Source organism: Rhododendron vialii, chromosome 3a (genome assembly GCF_030253575.1).
Source record: "Rhododendron vialii isolate Sample 1 chromosome 3a, ASM3025357v1".
Lineage (NCBI taxonomy): Eukaryota > Viridiplantae > Streptophyta > Magnoliopsida > Ericales > Ericaceae > Rhododendron > Rhododendron vialii.
The window spans coordinates 33,224,262-33,250,001 of record NC_080559.1 but is presented as its reverse complement, the minus strand read 5'-3'; the positions used below and the strand labels follow the sequence as shown (position 1 = coordinate 33,250,001).

At 43.1% G+C, this 25,740-nt stretch overlaps 3 non-coding genes and 2 pseudogenes across 3 annotated transcripts; all 5 read left to right on the top strand.

Moving 5' to 3' along the window:
- Nucleotides 1-8,528: 8,528 nt before the first annotated feature.
- LOC131321542 (U2 spliceosomal RNA) lies at nt 8,529-8,710 on the top strand (annotated as a pseudogene).
- A 4,054-nt stretch (nt 8,711-12,764) lies between these two features.
- LOC131321520 (U2 spliceosomal RNA) lies at nt 12,765-12,962 on the top strand. Its single transcript, XR_009198560.1, has one exon. It is a non-coding gene; the product is annotated as a U2 spliceosomal RNA (small nuclear RNA).
- A 3,815-nt stretch (nt 12,963-16,777) lies between these two features.
- Nucleotides 16,778-16,982, top strand: LOC131321529 (U2 spliceosomal RNA). Its single transcript, XR_009198569.1, has one exon. It is a non-coding gene; the product is annotated as a U2 spliceosomal RNA (small nuclear RNA).
- A 4,113-nt stretch (nt 16,983-21,095) lies between these two features.
- LOC131321539 (U2 spliceosomal RNA) lies at nt 21,096-21,229 on the top strand (annotated as a pseudogene).
- A 3,215-nt stretch (nt 21,230-24,444) lies between these two features.
- Nucleotides 24,445-24,642, top strand: LOC131321521 (U2 spliceosomal RNA). Its single transcript, XR_009198561.1, has one exon. It is a non-coding gene; the product is annotated as a U2 spliceosomal RNA (small nuclear RNA).
- Nucleotides 24,643-25,740: the final 1,098 nt, after the last annotated feature.

The following is a 25,740-nucleotide window of genomic DNA, read 5'->3' as shown; positions in this document are numbered from 1 at the left end:
GGCGACGCGCCTGAGCATCATCACTAGCCAAATTACCGTCCGGGCTGTACATTTCGATCAACCGCATGATTTTCAATTGGCCGCCCTCCAGGATGGTATTCGCCAAGCTCCGGGAAATATTGAGTGAACTGGCCAGCAATTTGGGCATGCTCGCCTGGTAGGGCGGAACTACAAGCGTAGGGGACGAGAAGGTCTGAAGGTACGCCTGGAATTCTTCGACAGTCGGGCACATCTCGTCGTCGCCAAAGCGAAAGACATGGACATCTGGATCCCAGAATCTGAGAGCAGCCTGCAGGAGCGCTGGGCGGAGTGGCACATGTCGAAGAAAGCGGAACGAGGCGAGACCGTGGTATTGAAAGTTGAGCCAGTCAACGCTTAGAAATTGCGCCAACCAGGGCCTAAGTAAAGTCGGGAGGGGGTTGTCCATGACAAATATTGAAGTATACTGGAGGAAAGGGGAAGCAGTGCGCCTTGGGAAACCTTTGCAGGGCCTCTGCTTTATAGGCCTTTGCCCTTTGAAATTTTTGCCAATAATGGGGCATCCGAAGCCTCATGCTAGACTCCAAATCATGTTCATGCAAAGGACACTGCCCCCTGAGACACCCAGAAACCGTGTGCAAACCGTGTAGGGGTGAAGACAAAGTGGCCCCCGAAAAAGGACAGTTGGTCAGTCAAGTGGATCTGGCACTCAGGACCCTGGCGTACGCCAGTTATTTACTGGCGTGTCCGTGTCCCCACACTACTGGCGTACTGCCCTCAACTTCTGGCGTACGCCAGTAGGCTTCACCAGAAACCAGTCTTGAGCAGCTACTGCCTCCGTGTGGTCGTTTTCAATTCCGGGGCTGGCTTTGGCTATTTGTTGGGTCCTACAAGTCACAAATGACATTTAAGACTATGGCCAAGTATCGGATTCCAAAAGCCACGCCCGATGAAGATTTTGGACCCTCGGTGGCCCGTGTCGAGACAAAATCAAGGATACGGATGGTCAAAACTCGTTTCCAGGGCTCTTGCCAAGTTTTGTCATACCATACAAGTTGCGTAGGACTTATGTGACTGTGTGGGGGTGTCGGTTTTCAGTCCGGGACTATATCGAGTCATCTTTGGCGTCTTATGCCCGTTTTTATGGCATTTTTAGCGTTTTCTTGGTATTTCCCTTGCACCGGTACATTTCTATCGGTTTGGATGATTCGTACAAGTCATTTTGCATCTATGTCACCGTTCAAAAGGGTCAGTTTCCTTCCCCGGGGTAAATGATGGAGTTTGGCCTACCGGCACCCAAAACTCCCGTATCCCCCGCGTGTCTGGGATACGTGTGGTATCCTAGGACGTTTCTGTCCATCTTTTCTTCGAGCTAAGTCAATTATGTGCGTAGTCAAGTGTCTGTGGTCGACTCAAAGTATTCATCAATGCATGATAGATATTAGCGGATGTTTTGTTCTTTCCCTTTACCGAGTCTCACCAAAGTAATGGGAAAGCAGTAAAACAGAAAATGCATCTATTATATACTACTGTGTCAAAGCTACTGGTGGAAATGTACCGAGTATCAAACGACACAACGGCCCGGGCAGAGCTAAATGTATCAGGGCACACTCGCCCGCAAAATCAAGAGGCACGCAGGCCCCGTCCAAAACATCGAGTATCAAAGTATCTATCCAAAAGCGGCAAGTACCGGCAAAATAGACTAAGGCTCGGTGATAGCCCTCAGTCGTCAAAAAGGTCTTCCTCGTCGTCCTCGTCCTCGCTGTCCTCCACCTCCCTAGGGTCTATCCGGAACCTCGGATCGCTCGCCGAGTCGGAGCCGCTGCTGAGGGACGTCCCCTCTTCCTCTTCTTCCTCTGCCTCTTCTTCTTCTCTCCTCTTCTTCTGCGAGGGTCCCTCGGCAGGCTTCTTCTCTGCAGGCCTCTTCCTCAGCTCCCGGCGGAACTGGAGCTCCTCGCTGGCCGGAGTGATTTGCACTCCCTGTTCCACCCTAGCCGCTGGCCGGGAGGAGCTCGAAGCTGCCTTCTTTGCTGGGGGAGGCCGCACGCTCTTTCTCCTAGGAGCCGCCCTAGCGTGTCCCTGCATAGTCATTCAATTCAGTTAACATACTTTGTGCATATTGTATATATTGAAATGCTGAGTGCAGGAAATGTCAAAAGCAATCCCGATCAAAAGTAAAAGGAACAGTTATACCTGAGGCTGCTCAACGGGAGCTGGAACTGGTGGTGGGTACTCCAATTGCAAAGAGGCGCCGCCGGCTATCCTGTGGAACTCCTTCTCCATGGCCTTCATCAGGCGAGCTGCCTCCCGTACCCATTCTATCGGGGCCTGTGACATATTTCGGGACAGAATCAGAATGCAAGCCAAGTGTACATACTGAAAACAAATACGGGAACTACAAAAGGGTAAAGGAATGTCTTACCGGCCCTGTGATCTCTGCTGGGTCTGTCCTGGCGGGCTCGAACCGAACTATAGCCTCCTCTCCTGCCGTGTCCCGCACAGCTAGGGTCCAAGAAAGCCGAGGCAGCCCAGTCGCTGTGGCATAGTCGCTCCTCTCTCTCGGGCGGGATGCCCTGCTCTCCCGGCTCCGCCTCTCCTCACCAGCCTCAAGCGCCTCACTCTGCACGGCGACATGCTCCAGCACGCCGAGCGGCCTCGCCAGGTGCTGCCTCCGGTATACGGCGTAGTCACGCTCAGGCCTCAGAAAAGCAGCCAGCCCGGTCGGAACAGTGAAGCGCCTCAGCTCAGCCAGGGTATACTTGTCCGTGTGGGAAGCGTGAGGAGGAAGTGGCCCCGGCACCTGAAAGTCAAGAGCGCCTAGTGACTGCCGTGTCACCCGGTCACCCAGGTACCACCGCCACCCGAAGGCCGACTCCAAAAGCACCCGGCTCGCAGTCACCACCCTACTCTCCGCCAGGTACTCAGGCTCAGGCTCAGCGCCGCTCCAAGGGTTCCAATCCACCTGCAAGGCAATGGCACAGTTTGTAAGGTATCAGCGACAGCATTAAAGCAATTCTACGGGTATAATGATCAAATTCGACATAATTGCATACCTGAGTGCCAGACAGCTCGTCGAGGTAGGTCCGGAAAGCTAGGAGGCTCCCTCTGGACTTCTTTTTCCCGCTGTACATAGGACCCCAAATCATGGCACGGGGGAGCATCCTCAGGTTCGGGCACTTGTTCTCCGGAGGGTACATCTTCAGCACCTCATAAGCCCATAGCTGCAAATGGTAAAGACAACCAAGGCGTCAGGATACAGTTCATATGCAAATCAAAGTACAAATGCAATAAAGGGAAAAGCGGTAAGTAAATGATAGTCTTTGTTTCTTACCTCCCACACCCTCCAGTAGCCGGCAGTCGCCTTCTTCCCGCGAGAGAACGCCCCCATAAAGCCATAGCAGGTGCCCAGGGCAGCTCCTCCCCAGTCAAAACCTCGAAGCTGCGCCTAAGTCATGGAGGGCCGGTAAGTAGGACAGGTGCACTGTGGATCGCTTGTTCGGGTACAGGGTAGCCCCGAACAAGTACAACAGGTAGGCCCTCGCCATCTGCTCCGCCTCCAACTCTGACTCCGGCTCCCTCCCGTGCAAATACCGTTTGAACTGGTCATAATGGACGGTCTCCGCCTCACCCGCCGGCGCCTGCCCTAGAAACCACGTCAGAGCCGCCGGATCCCTGTAAATCTCTGAGTCAAACGAGATAGGCTCTCCACCTACCCTCAAGCCTGTGAGCGCTGCGAAGTCGGACGGGGTCACTGTCATCTCCCCAATCGGCAAGTGGAAGGTATTTGAGGAATCCCACCACCTCTCGGCCAGCGCTGTCAGCAGAGCGTGGTCGCTCTTCACGGCCGTCAACGTGAGGATAAACGGCCGGAACCCTGCGGCGTCAATCAAGGCCCTGACACGCTCAGGCAAGCTCCTGTACAGCTCAAGCGAACTCGCCGGACCTCCGTGGCCCCGAGTGCTGGCCGCCCCCCTCTGCACAACAAAGACAGACAGACAGCAGAAAGAACTTCATCAATGAATTGCAATCCAAACAGTTAGTCGAATTCAGAATATCAAAGAGTAACTCTACAGTCGAAACAGGTATCATAAAGGTCGAACAAAAGCTACTAGGCACTTGTATTCTCCTATCCAGCTCTGCTATCAGTCGAATCAATTCAAGGGTGTTTCTTAGTCGAGTTCCGAGCCACTGGGCCTCTCTTTTCTCAAGGTACATCTCTCAGTCGATTACGCGAGTTTTCGGTATGGCAATATGGTCGAATCAAGCTATTGGGCACGCCATCCGGGCGTCCGTCATGTCATGGCAATCTACTTAGTCGAAGTCAAGTTCAAAGGATAGCCTTATTGATCGAAGCCACTTATGGTCAATTCTAGTTTGGCGCTAACCATTTCCTCAAAGTCATGGGGCATCCTGCAAGTCGATTCAACTACTTCGATTGTTCTACCATTCAAGTCGAGTTTCTGCGTCGAGGCATATTATTCGAGGTTCCATTTTCTCAGTCAGGTTACAATCGAGGTTCCAATCTACATGCATTACGAGCTACGCTACAACAGTTCAAAACTACCTTTGGATTCAAATGATAAGACATGCATATCAAAGGAAAAAGTTCAAAAGGAACACCTGTGCCCAGTCCACTGACAAGTGCCTCTGCGGGTCCCTCAGTATCAGCTCGGCGTCATAACTCCCCCTCAAAGGCGCGAGGCTCTCGACCCCGGACGGTATAAACAGGTGTGGCTCGGGCGGAGCGTACGTAGCCGCGTCAAAATGACGGCGGGGTGCCAGCCGGGCGGACTCTGCGAGCGTCACTGCTCGCTCAAACGACCACACCTCCCCCTGAGCCTCCTCAGCTATCTCAGTCTCGCTCACAAAGGCTTCCTCATCGGCCCTGGCCCTCTCGGCCTCCTCCCTCAAGCGCTCCTCCTCCTGCGCTCTCTCCACTTGCCGGGCCCTATCCTCTCGTGCTGCCAGCACTGCAGCCACTACCCCCGGGTTCTCACGGAGCAACCGGCCGAGTTCCTCCTCGGACACAAACTCAGCAAAATCTCCCTGAGTGATGGGTACGTGTGCCGAAGACCCCACTGCTGGCCGAAACTCCACCTCCTCCGTGGGGACTGCCCCGGACGCTCCCTCCTCAACCACGGGACCTTTGCCCCTCGCCGGATCCCTCGGTGGCGTCCCCGGTCGGCCACCATCATCACCACTGCCCCTGCCGCTGCCGCCGGCTCCAGTCGAGTCCAAACCGGTAATCACCACACCCTCTACCCCACTGCTTGGATCCAGTCGACGAACCTGTGGACCCACTATCACAACAGAGCCTGGCGTACGCCGTATCCCTCCTGGCGTACGCCCCTCATCGCCACCGGCCACCGCCGCTGCATGGCCACCACTGTCGCCGCCGCCGCCTGCGGCCGCTACACTGACACTCGATGAAGGTTCGGCAGTAGCTTGATCGTCGATTCGAGACTCCGGAGTCTCGACACTACCCCGTGGCCGATTCCCCTCCTCGCCGGCATTGCCATTGCCGCCACCACCATTGGGTTCCGCCATAGATGGGTGAAGAGGTATGGATTTTTGCGAAAAATGGGAGAGTGAGGAAGAGATTGAAGGATTTCGAGAAGGCTTGACAGTTTCCAGAGTTCAAAACCAGAGAAGAGCGGTTTCTGCACCGCCTCAGAAGTTTATACGACGTATGGGACGTTTGGGCCGGGTCTGGACTCGGGTCTGGGCTCGGATCTCTGTGATAGATGGCGTACGACAATTAAGTGTACCGTACGCCAGTAATTTTTGGGCCTCAGGCCCAATCCATATCCAATACTGAAAATTCGTCCTCAAGTGAAAGCCCAACTTATTCTGAGAAGTTTTGGGCCCATCCCCAAGCAAGAGTCCGTCCAATTTCAAATCAACGACGATCCACTCGTCCAATCTCAAATCAACGACGATCCACTCGTCCAATCTCAAATCAACGACGATCTATCCGTCCGATTTCAAATCAACGACGATCCACTCGATCTATCTCAAATCAACGACGATCTATCCGTCCAGTTTCAAATCAACGACGATCCACTCGTCCAATCTCAAATCAACGACGATCCACTCGTCTAATCTCAAATCAACGACGATCTATCCGTCCAACTTCAAATCAATGACGATCTATCCGTCCAATTTCAAATCAACGACGATCTATCCGTCCGATTTCAAATCAACGACGATCTATCCGTCCAATTTCAAATCAACGACGATCCACTCGTCTAATCTCAAATCAACGACGATCTATCCGTCCAATTTCAAATCAACGACGATCTTCTCGTCCAATTTCAAATCAACGACGATCTATCCGTCCCACAATCTGCTGTCCCCAACAGAATCGGTGCTTCTAAAAAAGGGGGATCATTCCCCAGGAGAGTCCACATTTCTGTGATCTGTCTATCAAAAACAGCAAAGCGGCGGTCTATCCGCCCCAGCGTCGAATCAAACAGGTTCTTCAAATTTCTTGCATTCTGGATAGCCTTGAAGAGGGTGTCTAGAAAACCTTTGACGTTACTTGTCTTCAGTCAATGGTGCGTCAAGTGCCGTCAAAGGGGGGCTTCTGTAGACACCCCATTCTGGACTGTCCAGATAACGTTATTTGTCGATCTTATATTTCCCCAATGATGATTTTAGTCGAAAACAGTTTAAGGACAAAGGTGTGGTCGAGCTTTGAGCGTCCCGAACCTCTCTCAAACACCTTTCAAAACCCTTCAAACCAGAGCCAAACAGCCCCAGCAAAACCCAATTGGCATACGCCAGTGTCCTGGAGGCGTACGCCAGTTATCTGCCACGTGTCAGTCATCGACCAGTGGCTTAGCTTTTACTGGCGCACGCCATTTACAAGTGGCGCACGCCAGTCAAACCCAGTCAAATCAACTTTATTCAGCAACTTGGGCGGGACTTTTGTGCCACCCTGACGTCGGCTACAGCGTCCCTGATGATTACTTTCTGCAGAGACGTTCCCTCTCTCTCCTACACCCCCCATCAAGGCAAGTCCCATGCATTTAATGCATGGGAGGCTCCAACCTTGCCTTAGCCAGCCAAACAGGCCTTAGCACCTAACTGATCTCAGTCTTCCCCCCCTATAAATACCCCCCTTGCATTCATTTGCAAGGGGTTGGCCTCATTAAGAAGTAGAAGCTCTCTCCTTCCTCCTTTCTTGCTCTCTATCCCTTTTTCTTCCATTGAAAGAGAAAAGAAAACAGCCCACTTCCACACACCCTGCTGACATCCAGCCACCATCTAAGCTTCCATCTCCAAGCTTTAAAGTTCAATACCACCTTCAATCCTCAAACAAAAAGGTATACCACCTTTGTGTCCCTTTCTGTTTTTGGCCCCTGAGGGGAACCAGTGAGGCCCAGGCTAGTAAGTAATACTAGTCCTGGCCTCAAACTGGCAAAATACGACAAACGTATGAGGTGATACATGGCGCACGCCAGTAACCATATGCCGTACGCCAGTCATGGTAGAACGAGCACTACTGGCGTGGGGATCATGGATCGTCATTCCTCTTATGTTATCTTTCTGTCAGTCACCCTTGCATGCTAAATAACCAGTTTACCGCTTTCTGTATATTTAGAACTGTTTAGATGTAGTAGTTAATACTCGCTTCTTATCTGCTCAAAAGGCCCCTGGGATCCTTCTGGTCATGCTCCAGAGCCCAGATGATGCAAAAGCCAAGCACTGGATTAGGGTCCAACGTGCGTACGACAGTCCATGACTGGCGTACGGCAGTTAAAGCTAGGATCCAGTGGCTGGCCCTTTGCATCTTAGTTCAATCCTGGCCTCCTTTCTGTCCCCACATTGTTTAGGGGGTTTCCTGTCTATTTTCATGGCTTCAAGCCATCTCATCTGTCTGTAAATGTATATATCCTGCTTATTTAACTGCATGGTTTGTCCTGGGTGTGCGCTGGTCCCTTTCCAGAGCCCAGAGGATTGCAAATAGGGACTGTGAAGCTTAACAAGTGGAGTACGCCAGTTATGAGGTGGCGTGCGCATGTACAATCAGCATGCAGTGGCTCGGCCAGTGCATGCTGACGGAACCTGCTTACGTTCCTTCAGGGCAGCGTACTTCAGTTTATTCAAGCTACTCAGTACTTGTTCTCAATCTATGTTTAGCATTGCAATCAAAATCATCCATAAACATTTTGTCGCCTAATTGCAACTTGTTAAAGTTTTAACCCCCCATTAACTGTTCCCCCGCCCTAACTGGCTAAAAAATGATCAAATGAGAGAAAAATGCAAATGTTTTATAAAACGCCCGAGTAGAGACCGATCTCCGGATTGGGCGAGAGGGGTGCCATAAAACCCTTCCCCTCTCGTAACATGGCTCCCGAACCTCAGATATCGAAGGTGACGACGGACCGGTCTATGCCTTTTCAAAATCAAACAAACGTGGCAAACGTTTTTCGAGTTCGGTTCCTTGGGTGCTCCTACCGCTAAAACCCGAGTGGCGACTCCGAATCGAGGCGTTTCGCCGCGCTCTTCCAACAAAAAGGGCCGCGCCCAATTTTACGAATAAAATTTCCGGGGGCGCGTGCCCACAAGTATATGTTCTTATTAGTTTAATATTTGATATGTGGGCCATCGGTTTACTTTTATTAAGTTAATAATTTTTTGAGGAGAGGGCCCACTATAGTAGCTGCAGGAGCCTATAATGCTTTGCCTTGGTGTGGCACTATTGCCTTGGCTTGGCGCACCCCAACCAAACAAAGTCCAAATGTTTCTGCTACTTCAGGTCTAAAACCAAATTAGTTGGCTTGACATATGCAGATCTCTTTAATTGAGAAGTACTAGTAGTTTGTCGACTGTTTAATTGTAGGGTTATCTCTTTCCCTATTAAGAGGATCATCAATCCTCCTGCTCTCAACACTGTACTTGTGCACTCAATCCTCGCACTCTCAATTCATAATTTTACAATCTACTATATAAGATCCTTGGTGAAGTAATTCGGTTGGAGATCGATCCAAGTTGTTCAATAAGTCCACATCTTCATGGATGGAACTCTTGGAATCCATTCCTATACTGGCTTCTTGTGCCTCTCTTATGCTCGAACAACCCTTGGAGTCACTTCATACTGGCTTCTTGTGCCTCTCTTATGCTTTGAAAAATTGTTATAATGTTTGAAGGATTACCTTTTTTCAGTCTAGCTCCAATTCAGACTAGACAAACTCAGTTAAAAAAACAAATGAAAAATATTTGCCGCTTCACATGTGCCTCAGGCACATTTAAGTTGTGCCCGGGCACATTCACATTTTCTATCCTTTTGTAATGTGCCTCGGGCGCATACTATTTTCTCTCATTCTATAGGGCGCCTCAAGCGAATTTCAACTGCACGTTGGGAGCATTCAGTTTTTTCTGTTGATGTAATTTCATTGCTACATATAACATCCAGTGGCTCATAGATTTCAAGAATTTGAAGGTGCAATAGATTTCCAGAAACAAACCCATGCATTCATCATTAGGCTTCAACGCAGCTCCACCTCGGCTGCTCTCCATACTTCTTCAACTCTATCCCACCTTTCAACAACAGCTTAAACTTTACTAAGTGTAGTAGCTAGCCAGCATTTTAGGGTTCCAAATATAAGAGCCATTTTGCTACATATTCCCCTCATTTTTTGGTTCCCATGAACTCTACAAGCTACCAATAGTGCTCCCAAAATCCTACCACATAGAAAAGTCACTAGTTTCAGAATCATACCAAATGCCCATTCCATGATTGGCCCAACAAATCCTCGTTGAGCTTCCCATTCCGAATCTCCATTTCATGGCATAAACGACTCTACAGCCTTCACCTATATGGCCAGAGTGGTTACAAGCAATTAATAAGCTCAAGAAGGTCATACTTTTCGGCTCCATTCCTTCTTCCACCATTTGACGACAAAACTGCAGAGCTTCAAAACCTAGCTCATGGTCATATTATATCAGCTCTCCATCAATATGACCTTATATAATAGCACTCCAAGTAATGCTGTTCTCTATGTCCCCAAACTTTACATCAAAATCCAACAATGAAGTTTGGAAAACATTGTGATTAAGTCCATTTTCAATAGCAAAATTAGACATTTTGCCTTGAAAAGATTGACATTCTTCCCAGAAGCAACAGACATTGGGGTGTGGAGTTTCCACAGATGTCAGGGTTGAAAGGGTGGAGTGAGTTGCCGGGGATTGGAGTGATCGGAGACATTCTTTCGTCGTCGGATCTCAAGGATAGAGCATCTGTGCTGGTGGTGCAGCAACAGAAAACCACTGCCTAAAACTGTGATGGAAGGTGCAACTTTTATCGATGTTTAAAGGCCCATTTTGGTCTTTTCCAGTGGTCCTGTGGAACTTGTAAACTCTCAAATTACATAGCACTGGATGAGATGTATTTTGCTAGAATTGTGTATTGTATACCAACATATTTTAAGAGCAAATAGATGAGAGGATACAACGAATGAGTTGATTGAAAGAAAAGGAAGGAAGAGTACAATAAGTTGGATCAATGTGTATGAATATGAACCATTTATTCTGCATAAATATCTGTGAGAGCAATTGTATGTTTGTTTTTTCTCTGATAATTGAGAAATTCATGGAGAAGAACACCAGGTCCGGCTTCAAGGCTTCTCTTGGGGGCGGCTATTCGCAACAAGGGAGATAAGCTATAGATAAATTAATTGGCCGTGTCGAATTACACTTGACCGCATTTAATTTCACTTGGCCGCTACGAATTACTCTTAGCCGCGTTGAATTTCACTTGGCCGCTTCAAATTACTCTTGGCCGCTTCTAGTTGCACTTTGCAGTGCAATTAGATGCGGCCAAGTGCAATTAAACGCGGCCATTTGCAATTCGACGCGGCCATGTGCAATTAAACGCGGCTATGTGCAATTCCATGTGGCCAAGTGCAATTCAAAGCGGCCTAGTGCAATTCAACGTGGCCAAGTGTAATTAAACGCGGCCAAGTACAATTTGAGGCGGACATGAGTAATTCGCAGCAGCTAAGTGCGATTCGATGCGGCCAAGTGCAAATCGATTTAGCCAAGATCAATTCGATGCGGCCAAGTGCAATTCAACACGTCCAAGAGTAATTTGTAGCGGTCAAGGGAAATTCGACGCGGCCAAGAGTATATTGATTTTTCTCGAATAACCGAATACTTTTGTTTGTAAATAATGCATAATTAATTCCGTCCCTGGTACACTGCTCCTTTTCTTTTTTCTTTTTCTTTTTTGACAAATTGTTTTAGCAAATACATTATTTTTAAGTTTAAAAATTACAAATAATTACTTATTTTTTAAAGAAAACTTAGCAGAACGGGGCTAGTCTTAAGGTACTTACATTTGAATTGAATGAAAGTCGAATTTAATTAACTCAAACATGACTCGAAATGAGTTTCAAAACATGTTCAAACCTTGGCTTGTTTATACGTTAAAAGACTGGTTTTTAATTAAGGAGAAGAAAAAGAACATGACACATATTGCAAGTGGAGTGGAGTGCAGTTGGTGTCTCCCTTATACTCCGACACACATGGGCAGGGTTCGATTCCTGCGGTAAGCACCCATCCCTCTACTCAAGTCTCCTAGGATATAGTAGAATAGGAATAAAGAATGACAAAAAAAAACCACCCCTATTACGTCACAAGTAGGTTTCATCGTAAACTAAATTTCCAGATGTCTCAACATTGCATAGCTATTTGTAGGAAATTCCAATGCATCTATTTCAAGTCCGAAGCTAAGATATTACCATGTGATATGAGCATTAAAGCAGATGTTTAACTCTCCCCAACAGATTATGGAGACTTGAAACTCGAGTTTTAAGCAAAAAATTCCAAGCAGTTAACATCACGCGCATGTATTTATTATGAAAAAAAAAACAGTCCTTTGTTCAAATCGAATACATCTATTTTCAATTTAAGAAAATCCTACTAGGAGAAAGGAAAGTAGGGTTGGGGTTTGAACTCTCACCAAATTAAGTGTTCATTGCTTGCTCTACCAATTAAGATGGGAGGCAACTTCACGCTTACCCTTTTTGCCTATTACATTTCTCCTCCACTTTTCAGTCTTCCCCACAAGTTCAAAGGTCCAAACATAAGTTTGAAAATTCCATCTTTTGTGATGCATGTGGTATCTAGTGTATATGAGTTTCCAAAGATAAAAATGAATGGTACTATACGATTCTCGAAGACTTTGGAACACAGGAAACCCAATATATTTGGAAACGTGTACGTTAATTCCTATCAAGACCACATATTTCTTCTATAGAGATTCATCGTTTTCTTCAAAACCGGATGTACCATGTACTAGACAAGGTCCAAACCAAAATAGAAAGAAGAGAGGAATTACAGGGCTAAAAAGCAGAAGGGAACTTGAGGGGTAGCAAAGACTTCCTAAAGCTAGAACCAAGTCAATCACATTCTAAGCTATACAGAGCTATTGAACTCATTATTGGGCAATTTAGAGGGCTAATTTAGATATCTAAAGGGCTAATGGGGTTAAAGGGGGGGGGGGGGGGGTGTGGGGGGGTGGGTGGGTGGGTTGTCCCAAGTAATCTGATACTCAATAGATTCAACAGCTACAATGTAATTGGTGGACACAAAGACTCACTAGGTGCTCAGAGCCTTCAAACAACCGAGTCGAATTGACGGCACAAACCAAGTAGAATATGTGCAAAAGCAGCAAAACCCAATTTGTTACTTTAGGGTTTGTTTCCCACACCAACTTAGCCGAAAAACGAGGAGAGAAAACTTGACTATAAAATAGGCAGCTCAAGAGAAGTGAGAACATACCTTTCTCGGCCTTCAGGCAAAGATCAAGTGTAGTATCTGCTCTTATTAGTTTAATATCTGATATGTGGGCCATCGGTTCACTCTTTATTAAATTAATATTTTTTGAGGGGAGGGCCCACTACAGTAGCTTGTTACTACGGCCTCTAATACGTTGCATTGGTGTTGCACTATTGCCTTGGCTTAGCGCACCCCAACCAAACCAAGTTCAAATGTTTCAGCTACTTCGGGTCTAGAACCAAATTAGTTAGCTTGACATATGCAGATTTGTGTAATTGAGAAGTACTAGTATTATGTTGACTGTTTAATTACAGGTTAGTCTCTTGCCCTACTAAGCGGATCATCAATCAGCTGATCTAGTTTTAACTCCTTCAAATTAATGTCTTACGCTCCCTCTCTCAATTCTTAAACTGTACTTGCGCACTCAATCCTCGCACTCTTAATTCGAAATTTTACAATCTACTATAGGAGATCCTTGGTGAAGTAATTCGGTTGGAGATCGATCCAATTTGTTCAATAAGTCCACATCTTCATGGATGGAACTCTTGGAATCCCTTCCTATACTCGCTTCTTGTGCCTCTTTTATGCTCGAACAACCCTTGGAGTCACTTCGTACGGGCTTCTTGTGCCTCTCTTATGTTTAAAAATCGTTATAAAGCTTGAAGGATTGCCTTTTTTTAGTCTTGTTCCAATTCAGACTAGAAAACCTCAATTAAAAAAACAATTTAAAAATATTTGCTGCTTCACATATGCCTCAGGCGCATTTAAGTTGTGCCCAGGTGCATTCACATTTTCTATCCTTTTGTAATGTGCCTCAGGTGCAATTGAATCACGCCTCGGGCATTTTCTATTTTCTCTCATTCTGTAGGACGCCTCAACCGAATTTCCACTGCACGTTGGGAGCATTGAGTTTTTTCTGTTGATGTAATTTCATTCCTACATATAACATCCAATGGCTCATAGATTTCAAGAATTTGAAGGTGTGATTGATTTCCAGAAACAAACCCATGGATTGATCAATAGGCTTCAACGCAGCTTCACCTCAACTGCTCTCAATACTTCTTCAACTCTATCCCACCTTTCAACAACAGCTTAAACTTTACTTAGAGTAGTTGCTAGCCAACATTTTTAGGTTCCAAATATAAGAGCCATTTTGCTACATATTCCCCTCATTTTTTTGTTCCCATGAACTCTACAAGCTGCCAATAGCGCTCCCAAAATCCTACCACATAGAAAAGTCACTAGTTTCAAAATCATACCAAATACCAATTCCATGATTGGCCCAACAAATCCTCATTGAGCTTCCCATTCTGAATCTCCATTTCATGGAATAAATGACTCTACAGCCTTCAGCTAGATGACCAAAGTGGCTACAAGCAGATTATAAGCTCAAGAAGGTCATGCTATTCGGCTCCATTCCTTCTTCCGCCATTTGACGACAAAATTGCAGGGCTTTGAAACCTAGCCCATGGTCATATTATATCAGCTCCCCATCAATAAGACCTGATATAATAGCACTCCAAGTAATGTCCCCAAACTTTAATTTGCATAAAAATACAACAATGAAGTTTGGAAAACACTATGATGAAGTCCCATTTTCAATAGAAAAATCAGACATTTTGCCTTGGAAAAAATTAACATTCTTCCCAGAAGCTGAGATACGCAAGGTCAATGTACATCTGCTAGGCCTTACTTCACCTTGCAGTTTGTTAAAACAATTGTCAACTTCCACAATACCTTGTCTTGAAATGTACCAAGAAATCAAGATATTGTCAACTTGCATTTTAAATGAATAGGCCTTTTAGCTAGTTAACTAATTTTTTGTAACGAAAGCGTAACCAACAAAGAATGCCGCCATTGATGAGAAATAATTTGATGATGAGTAATTTTACATTCCAAATGAAATTCTCGGTGAAGTGATTTGATTGGAGATCGATTTAAGTTGTTCAATGAAATCTTCATGGATGGAACTCTTGGAAACCCTTTGCCCTGGCTTCTAGTGTGTCTCTTTTGCTTGAAAAATTCTTACACTAATTAATGTTTAAAGGCAGGCCTTTTATAGTCTCCAGCCGACCCGGGCTAAAACGAACGAGTCCAAAAACATTTGCATCACATGCGCCTCGGGCATATTTGAATTGCGCCAAGAGCGTGCATCCTGATTAATTTGCACTCTTTTTGTAAGGCACATTTAAGTCGCGCCCCGGCTTGTCGCACCCAAAATTTCTTCTTTTTTGTAATGTGTCTAAGGTGCAATTGAATTGCTCCCTAGGCACATCCTATTTTTTAAGTTTCTGTAATGCGCCTTGGGAGCATATTCAGTACATTTTTTCTTTTTTGATGTAATGAACAACTGAAATCCATCATTCTGATTCAAAACACATTTATAGTTGTTGCCAAACAATGTATCATTCAGATTGATGCTTCCAAAAAAAATACCAATCGCAAGCAAGAATATCAATTGGTTCAATGTGGGGAAAGAGAAACTATATGTTCAACTCCCATTTATGGTTGGATCCCATCATCTTTTAGTACTTTAAAAATACTATTTATTGATATATAATGGGTGTTGATCCAATATAAAATGAGTAACATACAGGCGTTTTGCCGGAACGAATCATATTTTGACCCATCCAGGGTAAAATGCTCACTTCATTAGATATACAAATGATTTTTTATCCAAAATACTTGGGCTAGAAAGTTAATTGGACAAGCTTTCTAACGGTTTAAACCATGTGAAAATTGGAGTTCGGGAGTGTCCAGGCCAAGTCCGGAAAGTTTAACATGTTATCCAGCATTACAATGAGCCTCAGGTGCACTCCTTTGCGCCCAGACGCATTACAATGCGCTCCGGGCTCATCATGAACATTGCAAACAAGTCCAACTTTGCAGACTTGCCCCAGACACTCCCGAACTCCAATTTGGTCGTGGATTGAACCGTTAGAAGTCTTGTCCAATCTAAATACATAACCGTTTACCCTCAATTGGTAGAAAAATAAATTCTTTCAATAAAATGCTCGTATAGTTTTTTTAAAATAGGATTAAGACCAATTATATAATGATAAATAAGGTTTTAACTGTATTAAAAGATGATGGAAATGACCAATTAATAATAAAATTTTATTTATGAAAAGTCAGTCGAAGGGAGACCGATTCAAAGATCATTGGAGCAACAAAGGCTAAAGTTCATTTTCACGACCATTTACACATTTTAAGTTCCCTTTGACGCACACATCCCTAGTTCTACGGTACTCATTCATTGGGCACTCCACACTTCATTAAATAATCAAAAACCGTTTCATCATCAGGATTCACCCAATGCGAGATTTGTGGTGAGGATGAGAGATAACCAGAGGGAGTCGAGCTCAAAGGATTGCTCCTCTGGAGAGTCTTTTTTTTTTTTGTAATGTTATTGCATATGATCCAATAATAGTTAAGTTTTCTCTCAATTCGTGTGTGAGTGTTTGGTTTTGATCCTCGAAACGCTACACGAGTCCATTCAATAAGCTTTAGTACAATATTGTTTTGGTAAGTGGCTTTTCATTGAGAGAAAAAACAAACTAAAAAACATGGACCAAGGGGATATTGGATACCCTTGAGAGTCCAACACAAAAACCTGTCATGTACAACACAAGGTCCAAACCAAAACAAAGAATAGAGGAATTACAGGGCTAAAAAGCATAATAAAGGGAACTCTATGGGGTAGCAAAGACTTTCTGAAGCTAGAACCAACTCAATAACATTCTAAGCTATACAGAGCTGCGTATTGATCTCATTATTGGGCAATTTAAAGGGCTAATTTAGATATCTAGTGGCCTAATTTAGGGGGGGACTCACTAGGTACTCAGAGGCTTCAAACAACCTAGTGGAACTGATGGCACAAACCAAGCAGAATATGTGCAAAAGCAGCAAAACCCAGTTTGTTACTTTGGGATTTGTTTCCCACATCAACTAAGCAGAAAAACGAGGAGAGAAAACTTGACTATAAAATAGGCAACCCAAGAGAAGAGAAGACATTCCTTTCTCGGCCTTTTGGCAAAGATCAAGTGTAGTGTCTATTCTTATTAGTTTAATATCTGATATGTGATATGTGAGCCATTGATTCACTCTTTATTAAATTAATAATTTTTTGTGGGGAGGGCCCACTACAGTAGCTTGCTACTGTGGCCTCTAATGGGTTGCCTTAGTGTTGCAAATAGCCTTGGCTTGGCGCACCCCAACCAAACCAAGTTCAAATGTTTCTGCTACCAAATTAGTTGGCTTGATATATGCAGATCTGTGTAATTGAGAAGTACTAGTATTTTCTCTTTCTCTGTTTAATTACAGGGTTAGTCTCTTTCCCTATTAAAGCGGATCATCAATCAGTTGATCTAGTTTTAATTAACTCCTTCAAATTAATGTCTTACGCTCCCGCTCTCAATTCTTACACTGTACTTGCGCACTCAATCCTCACACTCTCAATTTGTAATTTTACAATCTAGTATATGAGATCCTTGGTGAAGTAATTCGGTTACTTTCAGTTGGAGATCGATCCAAGTTGTTCAATAAGTCCACATCTTCATGGATGGAACTCTTGGAATCCCTTCCTATATATATTGGCTTCTTGTGCCTCTCTTATGCTTGGACAACTCTTGGAATCACTTCGTTCGGGCTTCTTGTGCCTCTCTTATGCTTTAACAATCCTTATAATTTTTAAAGAATTGCCTTTTTTTAGTCTCCTACCAATTCGGACTAGAAAAGCTCAGTAAAACACAAATCAAGAATATTTACTGCATCAAAAGCGCCCCAGGCGCATCCACATTTTCTCTATTCTTGTAATGTGCCCCGGGCGCATCTTATTTTCTCTCATGATTTCCTATATAAACAGTTTGGATTTAAATTTTCAGATTTCAAAATGAAACCTATTTCGAGGGAACAGAGCCTGCTGTGCTCCTAAGCCAGCAGTCCACACAACACACTTCAAACCTTACAAATGTGTGTGTGTGTGTGAGAGAGAGAGAGAGTTTCAATTGAAAAAAGTGGCCAGTTTGTGGCTGGGAGTTTTAGTACAAAAGCGTGACTGATGAATACGTTTACACAAATGTTTGCGGCCACGAGTAATTAAACGCGGCCAAGTCTAATTCAACGTGGCCAAGTGTACTTTGACGCGGCCAAGAAGCATGTATAAAACACAAGAGAATGTAATTTGACACGGCCAAGTGTAATTCGACGCGTCCTCAAGTAATTCGAAGCGACCAAGTGTAGTTCAACGTGGCCAAAAAACATGTAAAACACAAGAGAATGTAATTTGACGCGTCCACGAGTAATTCAAAGCGGCCAAGAAGCATGTAAAACACAATAGAATCATGCGTAGTAATCACGCTTTCAATAATTTGCGGTAGGGGTGTGCACGGGTCAGGTCGGGTCCGACCAAAAACCGAATAGATCTTTATGGATTGGTCAGGTGGGGTAAGAAACACACCAATCCGAACCCCGAACCGAAATCTAATTTTTAATTGAAATTGAACCCGTACCCGTTCGAACCACATGTTCGACCCCGCCCGAGACCCTTCGGGTCGGGTCGGGTCGGGTCGGAGGGTTGCCGGGTTTTTAGCACATGCCTAATTTGCGGCCATAAGGAATTGTTTGCGGCCAAATGTAATTCTTTCATCTTCTTCTTCTTCCCTAGATGACCAAAACCAAGAAGAATCAACACAACGGAGAAAGATTATTGCAGCAGCAGAAAATTTTGCAGGAAGAAAATTTTCGTTCAGTTCTGGGCAAAACCCAACTTCTTCTTTCAAAATCACACGACGTAAGTTCTTCTTTATTGCACTTAACATTATTATTATTATTATTATATATTTCATCGATTAAAGTTCTCTTCTTCCCATGTTTGTAATTCATTTTGACAAAGCAAGAAAACAAGACAAGTTTGAATCTTTTTGTTTGCATACGGGTACCAACAAGGACAGAATCAAGATTTTGTAAACGCGGGAGCCGAAATAGGAACAACAAGAAAGATGCCACCATCTAGTTCAAGGGCAAATATCTAACACCATAAGTCTATGTTCAATGAAATCTTCATGGATGGAACTCTTGGAAACCCTTCGCACTGGCTTCTTGTGCATCTCTTTTGCTTGAAAAATCCTACACTAATTAATGTTTAGAGGCTGGCCTTTTATAGTCTCAACCAACCGGGACTAAAACGAACCAGTCAAAAAAAAAATTAATCACATGCGTCTCGGGCGTATTTGAAATGCACCAAGGGCTTGCATCCTGAATAATTTGCACTCTTTTCGTAAGGCACATTTAAGCCACGGCTGGCTGGGTGCACCCAGAATTTGTTCTTTTTTGTAATTTGTCTCAGGCGCAATTGAATTGCTCCCTGGGCACTTCCTATTTTTTTCCCATTCTGAAATGCGCCTCAGGCGCATATTAATTGCGCCTTGGGAGCATTCAATACGTTTTTCTTCTTTGATGTAACTAACTACTGAAATAGACATTCCGTTTTTCATAAAATAGCCAAGTGGCATACCAATGCACCAACATTTTACATAGAAATCCATCATTCTGATTCACAACAAATTTATAGTTGTTGCCAAACAATGTATCGTTCAGATTGATGCTTCCAAAAAAAATACCAATCGCAAACAAGAATATCGCTTGGTTCAATGTGGGGAAAGTGAAACTATATGTTCAACCCCCATTTATGGTGGGATCCCGTCATCTTTTAGTAATTTAAAAACACTATTTATTGATATACAATGGATCTTGATCCAATTTAAAATGAGAAACAAAAACGTGTTTTGCCAGAACGAATCATATTTTGACCCATTGAGGGTAAAATGGTAACTTCATTAGATATACAAATGATTTTTTATCCAAACTACTTGGGCTAGAAAGTAAATTTGACAAGCTTTCTAACGGTTCAAACCACGCAAAAATTGGAGTTCTGGAGTGTCCAAGGTAAGTCCGCAAAGTTTAACATGTTATGCAGCAAAAATTGCGCCTCAGGCGCACTCCTTTACGCCCAGGCGCATTACAATGCGCCCCGGGCGCATCCTGAACATTGCAAACAAGTCCAACTTTGCGGACTTACCTCAGACACTCCCGAACTCCAATTTGGTCGTGGATTAAACCGTTAGAAGGCTTGTCCAATCTAATTTCCTACCAAATTGGTTCCAATGAAATATATTTTTTGCTTCAAAACACATGACCATTTTACCCTCAATTGGTCGAAAAACAAATTCTTTCAATAAAACGCTAGTATCCTTTTTATTTTAAATCAGATTAAGACCAATTATATAATGATAAATAAGGTTTTAACTGTATTAAAAGATCATGGAAACGACCAATTAAAATAATAAAATTTTATTTTTGAAAAGTTGGTCGAAGGGAGACCAATTCAAAGATCATTGGAGCGACAATGGCTAAAGTTCGTTTTCACGCCCATTTACACATTTTAAGTTCCGTTCGACACACACATCCCTAGTTCTATGGTACTCGGTCATTCTGTAAGAGTGTCCACAAGGTTCATTGGGCTCTCCATACTTCATTAAATAATTAAAAACCGTTTCATCATAAGGATTTACCCAAGGCGAGATTTACGGTGAGGGTGAGAGATAACCAAAGGGGATCGAGCTCAAAGGAGTGCTCCTCTAGAGAATCTCTTTTTTTCTTTTTTTTTTGTAATGTTATTGCATTTGATCCAATAATAGTTAAGTTTTCTCTCAATTCGTGTGTGAGTGTTTGGTTTTGATCATCGACGCACTACATGAGTCCACTCAATGAGCTTTAGTACAAGTTTGTTTGGTAAGTTGCTTTTCATTGAGAAAAAAACAAACTAAAAAACTTGGACCAAGGGGATATTGGATACCCTTGAGAGTCAACCAAAAAAAATGCCATGTACAACACAAGGTCCAAACCAAAACAGAAAGAAGAGAGGAATTACAGGGCTAAAAAGTGTAACAAAGGGAACTCCAGGGGTAGCAATGACTTCCTGAAGCTAGAACCAACTCAATCACAATCTAAGCTATACACAGTTGCGTATTGAACTCATTATAGGGCAATTTAGAGGGCTAATTTAGAGGGGTATCTTTTTTTTTTATCCCAAGCAATCGGATACTCAATAGATTAAGAAGTTACAATGTAATTGGTGGACACAAGGACTCACTAGGTGCTCAGAGGCTTCAAACAACCGAGTCGAACTGAAGGCACAAACCAAGCAGAATATGTGCAAAAGTAGAAAAACCCGGTTTGTTACTTTGGGGTTTGTTTCCAACAATGACTAAGCATAGAAAAGAGGAGGGATTACTTGACTATAAAATAGGCAGCCCAAGAGAAGAGAAGACAAACTTTCTCGGCCTTTTGGCTAAGATCAAGTGTAGTATTTGTTCTTAATAGTTTAATATCTGCTATGTGAGCCATCAGCTCATTCCTTATTAAATTAATTTTCCTTTTGTAATGTGCCTCAGTCGCATTCTATTTTCTCTCATTCTGTAGGGCACCTCTAGCGAATTTCAACTGCACGTTGGGAGCATTCAATTTTTTTTCTGTTGTAATTTCATTCCAACATATAACATCCCATGGCTCATAGATTTCAAGAATTTGAAGGTGCGAGAGATTTCCAGAAAAAAAAACCCATGGATTGATCATTAGGCTTCAACGTAGCTCTACCTCAGCTACTCCCCGTACTTCTCCAACTCTATCCCACCTTTCAGCAATTGCTTGAACTTTACTAAGTGTAGTAGCTCACCAGCATTTTTAGGTTCCAAATATAAGAGTCATTTTGCTACATATTCCCCTCATTTTTTGGTTCCCATGAACTCTACAGGCTACCAATAGCGCTCCTAAAATCCTACCACATGGAAAAGTTACTAGTTTCAGAATCATACCAAATGCCCATTCCATGACCAGCCCAACAAATCGTCGTTGAGCTTCCCATTCCGAATCTCTATTTCATGGCAAAAATGACTCTACAGCCTTCACCAAGATGGCAAGAGTGGCTACAAGCAAATAATAAACTCAAAAAGGTCATACTATTCGGCTCCATTCCTTCTTCCGCCATTTGACGACAATATTGCAGGGCTTCAAAACCTAGCCCATGGTCATATTATATCAGCTCTCCACCAACAAGACCTGATATAATAGCACTCCAAGTAATGCTGTTCTCCATGTCCCCAAACTTTGCATAAAAATCCAACAATGAAGTTTGGAAAACACTGTGATGAAGTCCATTTCCAATAGCAAAATCAGACATTTTGCCTTGAAAAAGATTAACATTCTTCCCAGAAGCTAAGATACGCAAGGTCAATGTCCCACTGCTAGGCCTTACTTCACCTTGCAGTTTGTTAAAACAATTATCAACTTCCCCAATATCCTGTCTTGAAATGTACCAAGAAATCAAGATATTGTCAACTTGCATTTTAATTGAATAGGCCTTTAGCTAGTTAACTGATTTTCTTGTAACGAAAGCATAACCAACAAAGAATGCCGCCATTGATGAGAAATTTGATGATGAGTAATTTTACATTCTGTATGAATGTCTCAGTGAAGTGATTTGATTGGAGATCGATTTAAGTTGTTCAATGAAAACTTCATGGATGGAACTCTTGGAAACCCTTCACACGGGCTTCTTGTGCGTCACCTTTTCTTGAAAAATCCTTACACTAATTAATGTTTAAAGGCAGGCCTTTTATAGTCTCCAGCCAACCAGGACTAAAATGAACCAATCAAAAAGAAAATTGCATCACATGCGCCTCGGGCGTATTTGAATTGCGCCAAGGGCGTGCATACTGATTAATTTGCACTCTTTTCGTAAGGCACATTTAAGTCACGGCCCAACTAGGCGCACCCAGAATTTCTTCTTTTTTGTAATGTGTCCCAGGCGCAATTGAATTGCTCCCTGGGCACATCCAATTTGTCCCTTTCTGTAATGCGCCTCAGGCGCATATGAATTGGGCCTTGGGAGCTTTCAGTACGTTTTTCTTTTTTGATGTAATGAACTAATGAAATAGACATTCAGTTTTTCATAAAACAACCAAGAGGCATACCAATACACCAACATTTCACATAGAAATCCATCATTCTGATTCAAAACACATTTATAGTTGTTGCCAAACAATGTATCATTCAGATTGATGCTTCCAAAAAAAATACCAATCGCAAGCAAGAATATCGCTTGATTCAATGTGGAGAAAGTGAAACTATAAGTTCAACTCCCATTTATGGTTGGATCCCGCCATATTTTAGTACTTTAAAAACACTATTTATTGAAATATAATGGGTCTTGATCCAATTCAAAATAAGAAGAAAAAAAACGCGTTTTGCCAGAACGAATCATATTTTGACCCATCGAGGGTATAATGGTAACTTTATTATATATACAAATGATTTTTTATCCAAACTACTTGGGCTAGAAAGTAAATTGGACAAGCTTTCTAACAGTTTAAACCATGTGAAAATTGGAGTTCGGGAGTGTCCAGGCCAAGTCCGAAAAGTTTAACATGTTATTCAGCATTACAATGAGCCTCAGGTGCACTCCTTTGCGCCCAGGCGCATTACAATGCATTCCGGACTCATCATGAACATTGCAAACTAGTCCAACTTTGCGGACTTGCCCCAGACACTCCCGAACTCCAATTTGGTCGTGGATTGAACCGTTAGGAGTCTTGTCCAATCTAAATACATAACCGTTTTACCCTCAATTGGTAGAAAAATAAATTCTTTCAATAAAATGCTCGTATAATTTTTTTTAAATAGGATTAAGACCAATTATATAATGATAAATAAGGTTTTAACTGTATTAAAAGATGATGGAAATGATCAATAAATAATAAAATTTTATTTATGAAAAGTAAGTCGAAGGGAGACCGATTCAAAGATCATTGGAGCAACAAAGGCTAAAGTTCGTTTTCACGCCCATTTACACATTCTAAGTTCCGTTTGACGCACACTTCATTAAATAATCAAAAACTGTTTCATCATCAGGATTCACCCAAGGCGAGATTTGTGGTGAGGATGAGAGATAACCAGAGGGAGTTGAGCTCAAAGGATTGCTCCTCTGGAGAGTCTTTTTTTTTTTGTAATGTTATTGCGTATGATCCAATAATAGTTAAGTTTTCTCTCAATTCGTGTGTGAGTGTTTGGTTTTGATCGTCGACACGCTACACGAGTCCACTCAATAAGCTTTAGTACATATTGTTTTGGTAAGTTGCTTTTCATTGAAAAAAAAACACAAACTAAAAAACATGGACCAAGGGGATATTGAATACCCTTGAGAGTCCAACTCAAAAACCTGCCATGTACAAGACAAGGTCCAAACCAAAACAAAGAAGAGAGAAATTACCGGGCTAAAAAGCATAATAAAGGGAACTCTAGGGGTAGCAAAGACTTTCTGAAGCTAGAACCAACTCAATCACATTCTAAGCTATACAGAGCTGCGTATTGATCTCATTATTGGGCAATTTAAAGGGCTAATTTTGATATCTAATGGCCGAATTTAGGGGGGGGGGGGGACTCACTAGGTACTCAGAGGCTTCAAACAACCACGTGGAACTGATGGCACAAACCAAGCAGAATATGTGCAAAAGCAGCAAAACCCAATTTGTTACTTTGGGGTTTGTTTCCTACATCAACTAAGCAGAAAAAAGAGGAGAGAAAACTTGACTATAAAATAGGCAACCCAAGAGAAGAGAAGACATTCCTTTCTCGGCCTTTTGGCAAAGATCAAGTGTAGTGTCTATTCTTATTAGTTTAATATCTGATATGTGGGTCATCGATTCACTCTTTATTAAATTAATAATTTTTTGAGGGGAGAGCCCACTACAGTAGCTTGCTACTGCGGCCTCTAATGCGTTGCCTTGGTGTTGCAAATAGCCTTGGCTTGGCGCACCCCAACCAAACCAAGTTCAAATGTTTCTGCTGCCAAATTAGTTGGCTTGATATATGCAGATCTGTGTAATTGAGAAGTACTAGTATTTTCTCTTTCTCTGTTTAATTACAGGGTTAGTCTCTTTCCCTATTAAAGTGGATCATCAATCAGTTGATCTAGTTTTAATTAACTCCTTCAAATTAATGTCTTATGCTCCCGCTCTCAATTCTTACACTGTACTTGGCACTCAATACTCACACTCTCAATTTGTAATTTTACAATCTACTATATGAGATCCTTGGTGAAGTAATTCGGTTACTTTCGGTTGGAGATCAATCCAAGTTGTTCAATAAGTCCACATCTTCATGGATGGAACTCTTGGAATCCCTTCCAATATATACTGGCTTCTTGTGCCTCTCTTATGCTTGAACAACTCTTGGAATCACTTCGTTCGGGCTTCTTGTGCCTCTCTTATGCTTTAACAATCCTTATAATTTTTAAAGAATTGCCTTTTTTTAGTCTCCTACCAATTCGGACTAGAAAAGCTCAGTAAAACACAAATCAAGAATATTTGCTGCATCACATGAGCCTCAAGAAAAATTCGAAAGCGCCCCAGGCGCATCCACATTTTCTCTATTCTTGTAATGTGCCCCGGGCGCATCTTATTTTATCTCATGATTTCCTATATAAACAGTTTGGATTTAAATTTTCAGATTTCAAAATGAAACCTATTTCGAGGGAACAGATCCTGCTGTGCTCCTAAGCCAGCAGTAGGGTCCCCATGTCCAATATTGGAGTTCCAAACGCCTCCGTCTAACCTAATAATTCCAATAAGCTAGGAGTAGTAGAAAACAACATCCGTACGTACCATAAAAATATATTCATTGAGGAAGAAAATTAAGTAAACGCATAGTACAATACATTCTCTTCTCGTTTATTTGATAATGGAGTTCAATCCAACAGATTCCTAGATTAAACTTCCATATCTTCACAAAAAAAACAGAAAAGAAAAGTAACACGTGGAGAAGGAATTTCACAATCCACACAACACACTTCAAACCTTACAAGTGTGTGTGTGTGAGAGAAAGAGAGAGTTTTTTTTTTTAAAGGCAGAGAGAGAGAGA